Genomic DNA, 18,868 nt, shown 5'->3' on the forward strand with positions numbered 1-18,868 from the left:
TGTTGAACAATTCTGTTCATCCTTTCTACCACTCCATTTTGCTAAGGAGTCCTTGGAGTGGATAACTATCTGTTTATTCCATGTTGTTAACAGAAGTCAAAGAATTCATCTGAGGTAAATTAACCTCCTCGGTCAGATCTGAGGCATTTGATTTTGCAATCTGATTCGTTTTCAAACAAAGCTTTCAAAGCTTTGAACTTTTCAAATGCTTTGTATTTATGCTTTAGAAGACCTATCCAACACATTCTGGAAAAATCATCAATGAACAATATAAAGTATTCTTCTCCTCGAGGTGACATTTTCCTTGATGGTCCACATAAATCAATATGAACAAGTTCAGGAGGCTTACTAGCTGATCCTTCCTTTTCAATGAATTGAGATCTAGTTTGCTTACCAAATTGAAATGATTTTCATATAGTATTTTCAGGAATGTTGATATCTGGAAGATCTCGAACAACTTGGAATCTCCATGCTTTTCCTATTTGAGAAAAGCTTAGATGTCCCACTCTTTTGTGCCATAGCCAGTTTTCATCATTTTTTCTTAGATAACATTGTTGTTTTCCTCCCTTGAGTATGTATAGGTTGTTTGGAGTTCTTGTACCTTTAATCATTGTTTCTCTTGTATCAAGCTCACGAAGAACACATCCATTTGATCAAAACACTACTTCATTTCCTTGATCACACATTTGACTCACACTCAATAGGTTATGCTTTAAGCCATCAACATACATACCATGTCCAACTTTAACTTTTTATTTGAAGAAAATAGAGCCTTTAGCTTTTATGATAGCAAAAGTGTCATTTCCAAATGAGACACTCTTTTCTTTTTCTAGGGCATTATATGAGTGTAGCTTTTGTTTGACACCTATCATGTGTTTTGAGCATCCGCTGTCGATGTACCACTAGTTTTCTTGTCCTTTTGCATAAAAGGCTATACCACATCTCTCTGTTTTTGGTTCTTTCTTTCTCCATATTTTGGGATTTAATGGAGTTTGCTCCTTTTGATATATTTGCTGAAATTTTCTGCTGCATTCAGATTCTTCATCGCCAAAGTTGTTACTGATTGAGCATTCTATTTCATTTTCAAGTAGAGAAAATTGATTATAGGAACTTTTCTTGATCCCTATCACATTCCTTTGATTTCATGCTTCTCTAGTCATGATGTTTTTGTAAGAAACACATTCAGCAACTTTGTGTCCAAAATTATGACATGAGAAACATTGACCATTAAAGAAGTTCCTGCGATTATGGAATCTACTGACCTGGTGATTTTAGTTTCTATTTATATTCATATTTGAAGCAAATTGAGTACGATTTACCTGAGGTTGGTTGTGGCTTCTATTCATCCTTGAAGTAAATTGAGCCTATTTTACCTGGTGGTCCGCTTTATGCCTTTGCTGGCGATTGTCAAATTGTTCACTGCTCTTTGCTGCATCAAGATAACTTTTAGTGGAGGTTGACAACCTTTGTGCTTGAGATGGTTCTTTAGTATATCCAAGACCTGTCTTTATCAGAGGATAACGGTGCACTTTTATAATTTCATTTAAGGTTTCTAATCCTTTAGCAAATCTAAGATTGAGAGGTTTTGTTTCCTCAAGATCCTTTCTTAGACCCACAATTTCACATTCTAGTTTTTCATTGTGTTTTTCTCTTTTAGCAAGCTAGTATGTCAATATACCAATAATCATATTCTTTTCCTCTAAACATATTTTTAGTTTAGAGATTTCTTCATAAAGGTCATCTTCATCTAAAGCATCAAAAATTCATCATCTTCATAAGCCATTAGAAGTCTATAGTCATTACTATTTTCATCTTCATCACTATTTGATAAACCATCGCTATCTTCATGAGTATAGTAGCTCTTTTTACTTACACTTTGTTTTCTATTCCATTTTGTAGATTCCTTCTATTTATCATATTTATCTTTATGATGACATTTTGCAGCATAATGACTGACTTTACCAGAGGGAAAACATTTGAAAGGTAGTTTACCTATGAATCTTCCAGAACCCCGTCGAAGGTTCTTGACAAAGTTTTCTTCTTCTTCTCCTTCTGAAATATGTCCTAATTCATTGAGTTCTTCTTTTCCTCTTGTTGAAGCTTTAAATTCAGCTTCTCTCATATCTGATGGACCTCCTTTTCTCATCTCAAAAGTAGTTAAGATTCCGTGTAACTGTGCCATAGTAATAGTCTATAGACCCTGCTTTTCTTCTATGGCAGATACTTTTGATTCAAACTTAGCAGACAAGGATCTTAATTTTTTTTCAACTAAAGTAACTTCCTTTATCTCCTCACCCAGATTCTTCATGCAATTAACAATATCATCTATACTTAAGAAGTAACTAGCTATACTTTCATCATTGTGCATCTTGAGAGTTTCATATTGAATTTCAGAGTTTGCAGTTTAGCACGTTTTACCTGAGAGTCTCCTTTGTAGCTTAGAACGATTTTGTCCCATATTTCTTTGGTAGATTTGAGCTACATAACTTTGAAAAACTCTGATTGTGACAAACTTCCAATAATGTATTGACAGCCTTGGCATTGGTTTCATATTACTTTTTACCTACCGTATCTGTAGGAATTGCGGATGGAAATGTATATCCTCCTTCAACGAGTTCCTAGACATCTGTTCTAAGATATTCAAGATAGGATGTGGTTCTTACCTTCCAATAAACAAATTTTCTCACATCAAAGATTTACGGTCTGATGGATCCCCCACTTTCTTGATTACTCATGATGATGGAACTTCCTTCAAGCGATCAAGCTTCTTCTGAAGGACCTGCTCTGAAACCAATTGTTGGAAATAATACTGAGAGGGGGGGTGAATCAGTATTATCAGATCAATAATTTAATTTTCAAAACTTATTTTTATACGCTACTTCAACTCAGTGAACTAGCATGTATATGCGACTGTACTTAATGCGACCAGCGTATATGCAGAGATCTTTTGATTTACCCAAATTATCATGTATTGAACTTTAATTAGTATATTAGGAATTCATTAGAAAATGCAGTAAAATAGATTAAAGCATCACACATAGGCAACACACATGAACACCAATATATAAGGTGGAAACCCAATGTGGGTGAAAACCACCTACTATAATCGTTTCTGTCTTCTTTTAATAAGAAAATTCTTTTTACAGTTTTTGTACTGGTGCAGTCTTATACCAATACGTAAGCTTCTACCTGCAGAAGGCTACAACATACTCTCGTTCTCTAGATTCTACTGGAAGGGAGCTACAAATCCCTAGCTCTTGTACTAGCCGATGTGTTTACTAGTACATAGGCGTCAACCTACAGAAGGCTACAACCTTCTCCTTTTTCTTCCAAGGATCACGTTTCATAAATTTTCTGACTGGATCTATCAACAACATCATTCAGTCATCAAATATATCTACATCAACCAATCTCCTATTGAACCAACCACAACCAAATCAATCAATCACTTTGACAACCCATCAATCTGATCTTTCAGAATGCTATCACTAGAATACAATAACCAGAGCCCAAGCTAGAACCCAGAACACTGCAACAACAAATAGCAGCACTTAAAACATAGATTATAAGGTATATGCTACTTTCTTGTGTCGAACCTGCTTGTATACGCACTTTCCTCGAAGCCAACCAGTGTATACATCTGCAAACATTAATTCATAATTCTACAGCTATACCAGACTTCAGTTATACCTAGATCATATCATTTAAAGAATAATAAATGCGTCAATATTCAGATCTAGAATATTCATGAGCAAAAACACATTATGATAGTTCAATTTACACCTTAAGATCCCGATCCATCATTAGATCTTATCCTCCATCAACTGCTAAGGTTCCTCCTTGGTTTAGATCCAGCAATGCACCATAACCCAATAACCTGCATACTAGATCTCACTCTTCATCAGATATTCAATGCTTAAGTACCTTGGCCTAATTATCTTCTCCTCCTTTTATATTTTTAGGCCTTCCTCAATACCATGGACCAAAACCACTTAGGACCAATACCTTGGATCAAATACCTAGGGTTAATACCTCAGACCCGATACCTTGGACCAATACCATGGATCAAAATACCATGCACCAAATACTTCGGACCAAAAACTTAGTTTTCCAAGGTATACGCACTTTTCCTTTTGTGAAAGTGTGTGTGTACATATACACGACTTGTATACAATGAACCCACATGTATACGTGGCTTGGCCAATGGTGAACTTGTGTATACCTCTATTTCTTAATTCTGTGCAGTCTGATTTGTAACTCTATGCCGTTAACCTGGTATACTGTGATCTTTAATCTAAGTGAGTTTCCTTCTCAACTGATTCCTTGAAGCTCCCCTACATCTCATCACATCTGTAAACACTACTGTCATGCATTCTGTCACATCTGATATCTCTTCTGTAGATTCATCTAGTTACCATATACAAGTGAGTTGTTCTGCTATAAGTGGGTTGCCATCAAGTACAACAAATACATCATAATGCCAACAAAGGCGGGGAATGTTGACACCTAATCATAGGGATTGGGTGAACAACTGTAATTAATGTAAATAAATAATAGAGAAAATGGAGAGTCATCGGGAGATGAACTGAGCAATCACTCCCTCTTGTATATAATAATGAACAACCTGAATGAAGAACACAATTACATTTGGGGAGTTACCTCCTGGTCTGACAAATATAATGGAATTTTTCCTTGATCACACATATATTATTTTTCAGTTTAAATAACGAAACTTATTTGAGTGGGAGTTGGAAAGTTTAATAGTCATTATCAAAGGCATTGTGGTTGTAGCTAAATTCTTTGATTAGTATAAGAAAATTTTGTAAGAATTAACAAAATAAGGAGCCTCTGGTAAGCAGACCATTTTTCAACTTACACCTACAGGAATTTCGATTGGTTTTCATTCCAACTAAATGTAACAACCTAGTTATTAATCCCTCATTGATATTGTAATTAATTATATTAACGATGCCATTATGTGCATGTAAATTTAAAAGGGAATACATGAAACAATTGTAATTGTATTTTAATAACTAATGAAGAGGTGAAGCATTCATACAAACCATAATAATCCATGAGAGAGAGAGAAGCGAGCAAGGGGGATATGGTCACAAACCTAACAATGGAAACTTCCTTGCCAATAAATTAATTGGCTAAGCTAAGTATTTAAAATATTTAGATTGTCAATTTCCCAGGAAAACAATCAATCAGGAAGGATTTGGTAGCTGAGCTGCAACTCCCATAATTTATGAAAGTAGTAGCACCTATACTCAACTATCTCATTCAAGGGATAGGAAGAGTACCCATCCAGAGACTTCTGTGGTATGACTAGAAGCTTCTAATCTAACCACAAATTGGTAGATGAGACAAAAATCTAAAGAGAGAAGAAACTTAGAAACCCCATGAGGCTCAATCATATCTAAAGATATTATGTGTGTACCCACAATTGCAGAGTAGGCTCTCATGCACGAAGAAGGACTCATGATTTCATACAGAAGGAAGAAACTACATGAAAAGAGGTCTGAGGACCCAATCTATTTAAAAAACAAATGTCAAAGTGGTTGTTGGGTATTGATAACACACTGAGGGATTATTCGATTTGGTTTTGGATTGTGAAAAACTAAATTCAAGTGTCCCAAAACCTGAGCTATTGTGTAAAGTTTTGTCTTGGGTGCTTGTAGGGTAGAGCACTAAAGCATTGAGAGAGGAAGTTGCCCAAGGATTGATGAAGTAGTGAAGGGGCTCCTTTGTGTTATGCAAGGCAGCTGAGAATGAGAAAACACATATGTTTAAGTAGGTGCATGTAGCTCAATTGGGTTTGAGGGGAACTTGTCGTCCTTTTGTGTATTAAGGACAATGGCCTTCATTCTTCCACCACTAGTAGCTTGAGAGGAGAGGCGCGAATGAGTCACGCCTGCTACAGCCTCAATGTCAACAAGAGTAATGCAACTATTGGACCTGGTGCCTATCACGTTTTCTAGATCGATATTGCATTGCTTTGTGAGCTTCTTAGCATAAGGGGTCATGATCATTCTTCATGTTAGGAATAGAAAATGAAGAATCACCCACTGTTTTCCATCTTGGAACAATACTTTAGGAAAATAAAAATAAGAGATTGACAAACAAACTAAGGTAGCTGAGGGTTCTTCTGGTTCTTTCCTTCCTCTGAATCTCATCTTCACCGACTTAGCATTATATTTTTTTGAAAGGAGAAAATTATTATCCTTGTTCTCTTCCAATTTCTTTATTCTATTAAATTATTTTTTTCCTTACCTCGGTTTAAAAATGTTCACATGCTTTGCTTTTCTCTGAAAATCAAATACGACATGAAAATATGAGCTGAGAAAAATGAGAACGATGTTATAAGGTCTAGAATAGATGAGGTTAACTTTGAATAGAAACCTTGAATGGCCCAATTTTAACAAATTTTGTATAGGAATGAATGCTACAGGATTTTGTACTCAGGGAATGAATATATTTGGTTTTCTTTCATTGATTTCAGTCCCAATGTATAAAGATTTTACATGATGGAGTTCATAGGATTAGCTTATATCTTTCCACTCACTGTTATACTAGCAGGATTTTTCCTTCTAGCGGGCATTTTTTTTTATGTTTTTCTCAACCTTGGTTGTCACAAATTTAAAATTCTCTCATTTATTCAATTTAAAATAGATTTATGCTTTTGGTGGATTTAACACATACTAGAGACTCTTATTTCCTGTGCTTATCTGTCATACTAACACACAGGTTTTTGTAAGCGATTGGAAACATAGAAGCATTAGAGATGCCCCACTGTAGTTGGCAAACCCCTAACGGAGAAGCTATCAGCTAGTGACCTAGGGCTGATTGCTTATCAGTTATTACTCAGTTTTACTTGTTTCCCATCCTGGAGTTAGTTCTATCTAGTGGTTAATTCTAAGTGATAATAGTTCCAAGACAACATGGCATTGGTACAGAGTCACCTCCTCTCGCTTTAGAGTTAATCAAATGCCGACTCTAAGAAGGGTATCCCTAGGGTTGTATCAATGAACAAATACTGAAGAGCTGAAATCATAAGCAAAGAGATGTCGAAGCATAATTCTTAATAGCTAAAGAAACTCACAAACTATACAAACTTTTTTTTGATAAATAGAGATGCTAGTGCATACTTCTAGTACAAATCAAATCAAAGCCACCCTGTGAAACCAAAGGGTACATAGGACAGGCCTGGATATTTCAAAGCCTGGAGTTGAAGTGGGTTCTCAGAAGTCAGCCTTCAAGCTCCATGAAAGAAGACAGAGCATGAGAAAACTAGAGATTAAAATAGGTCTAACGTTTCTTCGCCACAATCCTTCAAGTGGGTTGTCTCCCAGAACATCAGGTGAGCTTCGATCCCCTAACCCCCAAGACATTCCTGCACTTGTTCCTAGCCTAGTTACCCCTCTTGGATCGTATCCATTTGGAAATGGGTATAGCCCATCTAGTGTCACTACTACTCCAACTTCCTACAATGCTGCATATGACCCTCCTACAACATAGACCCTAGAATTCAAGATGAAGGCAGAACATAGATCCCTAGCCTTAATCATGTTAGGAAGGGTTTCCCACCTGTTCTTTTCAATGTCAAATCTTTCAGCTGTTTTGAGATTCTTTTTAATGAAATCGTTGCTGCCAGCGACATAGACAAAGTTTCACAAAGCAGCATAGGTGAAGAAATAATGATTGGTGTCCATGTGAGGTAGCACACTCCAATATCTGGTACAATCATTATAACAGAGAGAATCATAGCCCTCATCGAAGAATCGAAGGCCCAACACAAAGAGATTGTTGCAGAGAGAAATTGTATGGACTCCATATTCCCCCAATGAGAAATGACAGAGGAGAGGCATGAGTATCAGATTTTTGTTGCGGGTGCTCTCTAGATCAAACAAGAGCCATCTATAATCGTCCTTCCAAATGCGTCCTTGCATTGCCTGGGTCTTGTCGAATAGAGAAATGTAAATCCATTCTTCTTATTTTTGGTCACAGGTTACTGAAGAGAAAAGGAGGGCATCTCTCCAAGAACGAAACATGCAAGAAGAAATGACACGACCATAGTGAGGCAGCCTGCACAAGATCTTCACTGAAATACGGTTCGGAGGATTTGGGAATACTAGAGGAATGGAAGAATGTGGGGAGGAAGAACCACACAAAATTGTCACGGTTAAGTTGCTCCGTTTCTTCAGTCCGTCCTCCTCCATTTCACCTCAAACAACAATAGCCATAAAAATTGTTGCTAGAATGGATCTCAATGAATATTTGTTTATTGTGGTGTAACTCAGAGGTAATTAGATTTGAGGCAAGATGCTCAGCATCTTCGCTGGAATACTAAGAGTTGGGGTGTGCATTATTTCTTTGAAAGAAACAATCAAAAATTTACTTTACCCTTGGATTAATCTGATGGGTGTCAACTCTCAAAGTGTAAAGCCTAGTATTCCGTATCAAGCACATGCTCTGAAACAATTTTGGATATTTTGTTTTCTTGTGCAAAAGAATTATATATCTATATCTATATCTATACCTATATATATATATATATATATATATATATATATATATATATATATATATATATATATATATATATATATATATATATATATATATATATATATATATAGATATATATAATATTTAAATTTATGTTCAATGTCACTAAATAATTTAATAATTCAATTTGTTTTGGTTTCTAATATAATTAAATTTGTTTGCAATAATTTTTTTTTTCTAGTAGGTAGGTTTCAAGGTCCATATTTTGAACCTAGGCTCTGATACCATGTGTAAGGCTCCCTCCTAGGGTTATCTTATTAAAAACTAAATTTCTCTAATTTTAAACACAATAAGATGGGAAATAACTCATTTCTATCTAAACTTTTATTTGATGATAATATACCATTAAAATTTATTTACCACAAATTAAATAAGTAAGAATTTCATTGCAACCATTTACATAAGTAATCAGTAAACGGAGGAATACCTATTCCAATAGCTTAATTGAGATGGTCCTAAGCTCTTGACACTGTTGGGATGCTCATCTTGACTACCTGACTAGATTTTCCTCCCAGCCAACTAGGAAGTACTTCCTAACCCAAGGAACCTCCACAGGTTCCCTAGCCCTCCGAGCCCAAGTCCAACCAGATGTAGTGTGTCCAAGTTTAACAAACACTCTCCAAATCCAAGTTTGTATTCCCTCATTTATCTCTCCATGCTCTTTCTCCACATTCCTCCCCCAAAACAAAATCCTCCAGAACAAAATCAAGACCAAAGATCTCGTCACTCTCCTCTCAGCATCCTTCCCCTTTTATGTCTCTTCCCCCCATCCTCCTCAACCACCTATCATTAATGCCATGACTACCCCCTCATCCTTTCATTTAGTATCCTTGACTTTTCTTACCATATCTTGTTCAAGTATATTTGAGATGACATTTTGGGGATAAGATATGAATATTTAATTTGGAAATTAATTGGAGAACACCATATCTTCTCCCAAGTAGATTTTGAGAAGACACCTCGGGATACAGATATTTAAATTGGAATAAAGGAAGGAGACCATATCCTATCAAAATTTAAATTTGAGAAGACAAGTTGGGAATTGAATAATAACAATAATAAAGTTTATACTAGTAAATAAAATTACAGTTTCACAAATGTAGGTATATACCAATGTTTCTTGATAATTATAACTCAATATTTTTAGGTAATTTAAAAACTAATAAAATTTTCATGATAATATTAAGTAGGGCATTACACTTATTTTCTTAAAATATTATTTAGAATTTTCATTTAAAATCAACATAGATCCATGTAACATCCATCAATACTCCATTTTTTTAATATTTTTTTTACTCTTATTTATTGACTTATTTTTAATGAATTTAAGAGATGACATTTGTGCACTTACTTAATTTTTATTAATATTTTAACTCTTTCTAAACATTGAACATTATATATAGAACTTAAATGTAGGCACACATTGATATTGTGTTGAGGTTTGTTAGGCCACATTGTATTTAATGTAGTTAGAATTCTTGGCCCAACCCAAAGTCTAACCTGGTACCCTTGATGGTTTAAGTGTAAGTTATAATGTTTTGAATGTTTGATTATCACACCATGTAATGTCTCCCAAAAGCTTCTCAACATTCCAATTGTCATGCATGAGAGGGTCCTTGTGGTTTATGTGGCATGGTTTCCAACGTCGATATTTAGGGTTATGATCAAACAATTATTGTTTCTTGATGGGAAGTTAGGGTAACTAACTCCCTTTCCATCATCACATTTTTGGATCATTTTCTACCTGACTGGGTTCACTGAGGGTTTTTCTACCCTACTACAAACCCTAATCGATACGGTTTCATATTTGTCCTTGTAACTATTCCTTTCTTTCTCTAGTGAGTATTTCTTTTTATGCTGAATGTTTATTGGCTTCCTACTTTGTTGTAACTCATTACAAGATACTTATAGTTTCCATTTTATCCCTTTGTTGAGTTCTCGAGTCACCAGTATTTTACATTAGTTTTAGATAGTATTTGGCTATCATTCATCGGGTTTAAACCCTCATTGTCCAACATACCAGGTAATTATGGTTAGTATCCTTAACTTTTTCTTGAGGATTTCTTTTAGAGTCACTACAATTATCAATTTTCTTCTAATATTCTCAACCTTAACCAAGGCAGAGTCTACCCACAAGTGATAAAAACCCCAAGGAATTTATTCATATTTATAATTTCTTTTCTTATTACCGTTTTGTGTTTAATGAATTTGTGCCAATGTTAATTTATATCCTACTCTTGTTGGTTGTAGGTGAGAACTTGGTTACACTCTTTCAGATAAATTAAGTTTACACTTTCGAGTTAGGTTTTCACTTCCCCAAACATGTTCTTATTTATGACTCCTCCTTTATATATTCTCCATCGTTTCCTCCATGGCACGACTATAGGGTTTTTCGAAAGGGTCACATGGTGTTAAGCCATCTATATTTTATTAATGGGTTACTTTGGGTTTCCCATTCTATAAATTTTGTTTCCTTCACATTCCCTTGCTCGTGGCTTTATCCAGACTTGCAAACAATTGTACAATTGTACAATTTTTGGTTTTCCTACAAAAACATGGGTTTCACCATAATTCAAGTATTGTACAAATATCTCATTTATGCAATTTCTATTTTTAAGAGTCTCTAAAATCGATACGATATTCTTAGGGTTTGTTAACCAGTTGGGGTTATTCATATATTTAGGTGTTGAGAACTTATGGATTATGGTTTTTTGCAAATGTTTATAATATTATCAACATGGTTTTCCTTCATGATGTGGTGTTAACTTCATGGCTAGTCTCAATGTCTTACATATCATTTATTCTAGTAACAAATTTTAACTATATGTAGTTATTATTGTTCTTCTATTTGTGGTCATATTTGCGTGTAAATTTCCAGTGGTAGGGTCCTTATATTCTTCAAAAAAAGTTTTCTCCTGATTAATTTACAGTAACACATATCTATTATTTGAAACCACCACTGTGTATAGTTGTTCTTGTTCTTTTAGAGAAACTTCAGTCTACTATGTTAGGTAGAGGTTTCATATCGTAGAACTATTCCTTGTCTATTATATGATGGTCATATTTTGTTTTTATATTGAGTTATTGCACAACCCTCGTCATAACTTAACATAGTTTGAGTTTCCTTGTACTATAATTTTAAATTTTATTACTAGTGTTGTGAAGGTTATGCGACACCTAAATTCTTGCTAGGACCTATCGTTTCCTTTCAATGATTCTTAGGTATAATTATATATATAAACAAGGACTGATCTTAGTTAGAATTATGCTCTAGTGGTAGAGATCTAACTTGTTTCTACAAAATTTGTGTTATTAATAATATCATTTTAACATACTTGAATTGTAATATCAAGAAAAAAAATCTACGGAAATAATATCAGATTCTTTGGACATATTTCTATTCCATTGTCTTATAAGAAATTTAAGAAATAATTCATACTATGTCACTACTTACAGTCAAGTTTTCATATAATTTCACCATTTACAATTAGAGATATGTTCTGAGAAGAACATAAATATCATAAAGTAATTATCTGTGAAAGTTAGACTGTAAGGTAATTCACAAATGAGTAAGACCACTCCTCCTAACCAATGAGAATGGAAATTATGTCTGATTCTCCCCCCAAGCTAGTTCTCCACTCCAAGAATAGTTTCTTGACAATGACATAGAAAGGTCTCTCCAAATCCATGAAGACTTACCATTCAATCCCAGGAACTCAGACTCACAAGTCTGTCTTAGGGATTCCATTGGCCACCTACCAGGTTAGGAATGTCCTAACTAGTAGTGTTTTGTTTAAGGTAACAATTTTCTTTACTTCCTCTTAGTGGCCTCAAGTGTTCTATCTCTTACCTTCCTTGGATTATTTTAGGAACTTAGATCATTTATTTGTATGGAAGGAAGTAACTGTCTTCTAACTATTTGGCTAGTGAAAACATTTTCATTCAATTTCTTTTCCTCATGAAATCAAACACTTATCATAATCTTTTAAAATAAATTAAAATACAACTTTTAAACATTGAGTTTTTCTACTAGGCTTTCCACTTAGCCCCTTATTTAACAAGTTTCTATAGTGAAAGTAAATAGAACGAAATATTTATAATAATTTGGGGTCTTACATCTCCCCCAATCCCCCTCGTGCGAAACACCATCCCCTGTGTTCACTCTGTCATTGGAACAAGCTAAGATATGCTTCCCGCATAAAGCTTACATATTCTTAGGTGGCCTCTTATAGGATAAAGTGTCTCCACTACATTATAACCTAGGTGATAACTAACCTCTATAACATTATTTCTCTCTGACCGAGAATACATGGAGGCTCTACTAGGAATTCTCTATCTAGTTTGACATGTTCCATAATCATACAAAATGTCATTATGTCATATCAATCATCAAAGAAAAGATATATCATAACATTTAATGTTAAATTTTTACCTGCACATCCTCCCTATAACAACCCTTATGAAAATTCCATGTAATAAAAATTAATACAGGAAAAATAATAACCACTTTTGAGCCTGAGGTGAGGGATATGTGTATATATATATCATAACGTTAAATGTTAATTTTTTACCTGCACATCCTCCCTATAACAACCCTTATGAAAATTCCATGTAATTAATAAAGGAAAAATAATAACCATGGTTAATGGGACACTTTTCCAAGATGAATGTTGGGTAAAATAATAGTGATGGGGATCACTGGTGATTGATTAATGGCTAATGAAAATGGCAAAGGAAATGGAGAATTCTTTGGAAAGGCAAAGTGGCATTTTGGCACATTTATTTATGAAAATAATGGAAATTGGGAGAAAAGGAAGGTGAAAGGTCAAAAGTTTCATGTGAGGAGGAAAATGAAGAAAATAGAGGCCTCATTAATAAAAAATATTCTGAGGATCAATTCATAGACTTTTATCACTTTAGTTTTAGAGCTCTCTCTCTATTCTCTCTCTCTCATACCCTTGGACACTTAGAGTTTTCTTGGAGCACTCTTGGAGAATGTGGCATACTTGTAATTTTGGAGAAAGAAGGCAACGAAAGGGTGGGAAAGCATGAGAGAGCATTGGGATCAACAACAATGGTGGTTTTTGCTTGCAGGTACCAAGTTTCACGTATGTTTTTCTCACTAGTTTTGGCATGAATGGAATATGCATGTGTTTCATTGGTCATAATACGTCATTGGCATGGAGGATGACTTGGATTGAAAGTGTATTTGCCTAGCCTTTATATTTCCTCAATAACCATGGTGTTGTGGGTTCATTTCTTTGTTTTTATGGTTGGTTCTCATGTTTCATTTAGCTTGGGTTGAGTTACTAGTTCTTGGAAACCTTGGTTAGAGAAATTCTCTGGAACTCCTATAACAGCTTCGGTTGAGTTACTAGTCTTGGAGGCCTTGGATGGATAAAGACTCTGGAATCCCTTGGTGAGTTGAGTTACTACTCCTAGAAGCCCTGGTTGGACACACAATATAGAAGCCCAAAGTGAGTTATTGGTTGATTTACCAGTACTGGAAGACTTGGTTGGAACAAATGCTCTAAATCCTTGGAAAGCTTGGGTAGAGACCAATATGGTGATGGTTTATGATGTCCGACCATGAGGTGGAATCACTATTTTATGGGTTGAGATGGATGGCCTTTGGAAGGCCTCGATGGTTTTGATTGATGTGTTTTATGAGATCCCATGTTCGTGCTTGGAATATGGCATTGGGGTGACTAGCTGAAGAGAGATTTGGCTCAGCCATGTCTACGATTGGGTGACTCATAGAAGTACTGAACCTAGTTTCCCTTTGGATCATGAGGTTATTTATCCTTTTTATTTCATGAGTATTATACTAGTTTATATGTAGATTATATGGTTATTGTTTCCTTGGTATTTTTGTTCTTATTATGCTGGTTATGAACATGTATTATGACAGTGGCTATGTATGGATCTCATCATGTTTTTACTTGTAAATGAGTGAAAAATGCATCGATGGCTTAATGGATGAAACTATAGCTAATGTGTTGAGGAATCAATGCCTCTTAGAGATTCTTAGATGAGTATGAGACACCTATGCTTAGATATGTTTTTTAAACTTGTAGATTACATAATTGTGACATGTTTGAATAAATACCCATCATGGCTAGTAGGGGTCCAGTAAAGTCCTTGTTAAATTAATTGTATGTGTATCTTTATTACGTTGTTATCTTTCAGTTCCAAAAGTGTCATTGATTTGTGGTCAGTGACCTCAGCTCTGGTCCTTAAAACGTGGCTCAAATTACAGAGACTCGGGCTCAGCACTTAGCAGAAAAGTCCCCAGACACATGCACACCCATGTTTTGGAGTGTCTCGAGCCTCCTAGACATATGCTTGTCCATATCAAAGAAGCATCTGAGGCTTTAATGGTCTAAAACTTGAGTTGGTCTCAGGGGTATTATCGGGAAATCTAGTGTATATTCAGAGCTGCTAGTCCCATTAAGAAGGGTAGTTATCCTAGAAACAAACAGATTAAAGTCACTTGTTATTCCTTTATGAGAGAGAGATGAGAAAGAAGCAAAGAGTACCAACCTAGTCTTCCGCTTGGCTCCTTGCTTGTTTCCTTTCCCCTTTGACAGAATCTCGCCACTGCTTCCTTACTTGTCTAGCTTCAAAGAGCACATATAGATTCATAGTAGCATAATACCATCAAAGCATAGAGATCTGTCACTATAAACAATATAGGATTAGATATGTATTGACCATATAAATGCATATAACAACAGAATATTGAGAGATACACAAGAATATGGAGAAAAACTCAAATAGCTTTATTAGTAAAAGTCATAGAAGAGAGGATTACAACCACTTGGTCAGACCCAGCACCATCCTCCCAGCTTGAAAGCCCTCTTCACCTCACACAAAGCAAGATCACCCAACAATGTCTTCAAAGAGAAACTAGCAGCACCTCTCTGCAAATTACCAAATTCCAACCTTTGGATCTCTTGGATGAGGGATCCATTTATAGATATTTGCAGGGGGTGAGTCAGCTTCTGGGATTTTGATTAGTGTCATCTCTTTGATAGTTCTTGGTTCCACATGGAGATTTTAGATCTCTTACTCATCCCTGGGCGAACTCAGAGAGGCAAGTGTCAAATGAGTAGTTTCTAGAAGATTCTCTGTGTTTCCACCTAGAAAACTGCTTGTGCCATTTATCTGCTCTCGCTCATTGCACCCTATAGAAGGGCTTTCCAGTATGGATCACACCTTTTGCATGCGACAGATGAGATGCATCGTACCTTTTGCACTGGGCAGTCTGTATGGTCTTCCTTTGCCCAGTTCTGAGTGGTTTTTCATGGAAAACTTTTGGGAGATGATGTAATTAGCTGACCTTGTTCCTTTAGGGTATGAAACAACACTTTTAGGGACTTAGAAGCCCTTGGTTTATGGAAATATGTGATTGGGGTTGTAGTGCCCAAATATGTCTATAACAGTTTCTCCCTAAAGCATGAGGTTGTAAATCTTTTGATGTCGAGTGAAATGCTTTATAATGAGGATCCAAGGTTTCACACACTAGAAGGTGACCTGTAATAAGATACAATACAATACATTATCTTCATAATATTTTCATGATCTAGCTGAGGTGGGCATTTCCATGCTCAGCTTGATAAATTCATTTTCATGTACATAGGACAGACAACCGTTTGTGTGCATACTTATGATTCTGGTAGAGCCATCATCTTGTAGTTTGGATGATTATCTATGCAGCAATGATGTACATTCGATGTCTTTATTTTCCTAATTACATCATAGCATGGATGGATGAAACTAGATCTGGGGTCTTCAAAACTCATTCAATCTTTGCCCGAAAGTACAAGTCGATCCATGTGAAAAGATGTTCTGATGTCGAACATGGAAGGACATTGCCTGATTACCAGCCAATGATGTAAGTTGTTAATAGATGCAAGAGGAATCACTGATTATGATGATGACCCTGAAGGTACTACAGTTCAATTCATGTGGTGTGAATACATGAGTTGATGTTGAACACCACGCAAAAGATTTTGGTCGAAGGCCATTAGTGTAAACTTATCGCCGGAAGTGAGAAAATTGTCATTAAGGCATGCAAGCTTCAAAGTACTGGAAGGGTTGTCCCTAGGTTGGCTTCTTCGATAATGAGCTGATGCCAACAAGAAGTGACCCGTCATAGGAGGGCATTAATTGATCCCACATCTACGACGCGGAACAGAGCAAATGATCTTGTAGAGGTGAAAACGATCTGATGATACAAGGTTCAGGATGGCGGTCATGAAAGAATGAAGCATGAAGGTATTGTAGCAGATGAGACACAAGCTGGGTAGGTGAATTCTCTGAGCGACTTCTCTTGAACATATCGGCGACACTAAAATGGATTGGTAGCGTTAACCCCAAAAGTGGATGGTATGGTGGACCAATGGTGATATGACCGGTGAACGGAATAATCCAACCCGACTCAATCATGGTGATGGAGTGAAAGTGTCATGTTCAAGAGTGACCTGCTACTAATAAAGTTTCTTCAAGTTTTCTTCCCAATTTTCCCCAGTCATTTCTGACCAGTACCTCTTTATTTTTGTCAAGCTTGAGGAGGATAACATATGCTTGTTCTATAATTTACCCTTCAGGCAAACCCGTCGCCATGTTTTAACGAGCCTAGCAACAGTGAAACTCGCTCTTGTTTGAATGTACAAGTTTGTCGCTATTGTTTTAACGAGTTTAATGACAAGGATAACTCGGTTCTTTTAATTTTAGAGAGTCTAAAAAGAGACGGAAAGAAGACTCCAATATTCCTTTTTCGTAATATAATCCCTTAGGTCCAAAAAAGTATAAAACAATGTGAAAGGGATGACTTTTCAATAATTTTAACGAGCTGAACAAGACAAACACTCGATCTTTTTGTGTAATAATCCCTCAGGTCCAAAAAGATTAAAATCTAGAGGACGGATAAAAATTCCAGTCACTTTAACGAGCTGGAGAGGCCAATCGCTCAACAATATTTTCATATTTTATGAGTCATATGAAAAGAGCTTAAAGGAGACTCGTTTTTTGAGGAACGAATGATGTTTTTAGATAGTAGCTGGTTCCAGGTAAGGTTTGGAACTTTCCAATCATTGTAGTGTAAAAATATGGCTAATAGGATCACTCGTCACAGTTGTTCCTCAAAAGGGGTAAAAAATCAAATGGAGGAAAATGATAGGAAACAACAAAGTGGAGGTGATGGTAAGAAAATGACCAAGGCTCAAAAGTTGATGAAAATGCATTCACAAAGGTTATTTAGTGGAGGTGGGTTCATTTTTTAATGAGCTTAAACTCTGGTGGAACATATTCTCATTGCTAGGCTAAATTTTTAACGAGCTTAAACTTCGCGTAAAACTGCTCATGCTAGTCGTATAATAAGGATGTCTCATCGATAGGTTCATTTTTTAGGGAGCTTGCACCATTCAAAATTATGCTCCAACTCCTTTCATTATGTAAGCTAGGAATGACCAATCCTACGAGTTTAAAGGGTTAAGAACCTACAGACTAGGAAGATAAATGGTCATTTTTCACTTTCACACAAAAAGGGTTGCATGCCCCTAGGTATAGCGAAGTAGAGTTCCCTAGGTTACCCCTCAATTTGTAGAAAAAACACTTGTTCTATTGGGAAAGGCCTATATTCTCCAGGTTACCCTTCAATTTGCAGACAAAACATCTTTTCTATCGGGAAAGGCCTACCTTCTAACAAAGGTATTTTATTCTGGTCTAATCCCATTTTCTTAAATAGACGAGTGTGTCAGATCAGTCATATATCCTCTGCGGGAACCTACCCTATACCTGAAGTTTTCCTGCCAAAGCAAACAAGGGTGGATGCCCCCCTGGGTTTCAGTCACAACCACCGAATCACTCTTGTTCATCAGGTGGATGAACTAGAGTTTGATGAGACATTCCTTGTGCAAAAATACCTGTTAGGGATGGAATTTGACTATTAGCTATGTGTGAACTGAGGAATGAAAGCTGGTCTATGAGCTGGACCACTCTGCCTTCATGCGGAAAACACATTACTCGAAAGAGTGAGGAGATGATGGTTCCTATGCTATAAATGTAGTCATGCCCAAGGAGTAGATTGTAATCTAAAGGTCCTTGGACTACCTTTACATTCATATAAACAGTTTTCCTTCTCAAAGTTATAGGCAAACTTGGAAGGATCCCTAACGCCCGAATGCTTCCTTTATCAAAGCCTATTAGATATCGCATCTCAGGAAAAAGTGATGGCGAACCATGCACTTTCCAAGAAATTGAGGAAAGGATACTCACAAAAGCCCCTTCATCTATG

At 36.0% G+C, this 18,868-nt stretch overlaps 1 pseudogene; it reads right to left on the bottom strand.

Moving 5' to 3' along the window:
• Positions 1-7,484: 7,484 nt before the first annotated feature.
• Positions 7,485-8,219, bottom strand: LOC149203523 (F-box/kelch-repeat protein SKIP11-like; annotated as a pseudogene).
• Between the last annotated feature and the right edge of the window lie 10,649 nt (positions 8,220-18,868).

Source organism: Pinus tabuliformis, chromosome 2_1 (assembly GCF_031772625.1).
Source record: "Pinus tabuliformis cultivar Carrire ecotype Pingquan chromosome 2_1, CPIR1, whole genome shotgun sequence".
Lineage (NCBI taxonomy): Eukaryota > Viridiplantae > Streptophyta > Pinopsida > Pinales > Pinaceae > Pinus > Pinus tabuliformis.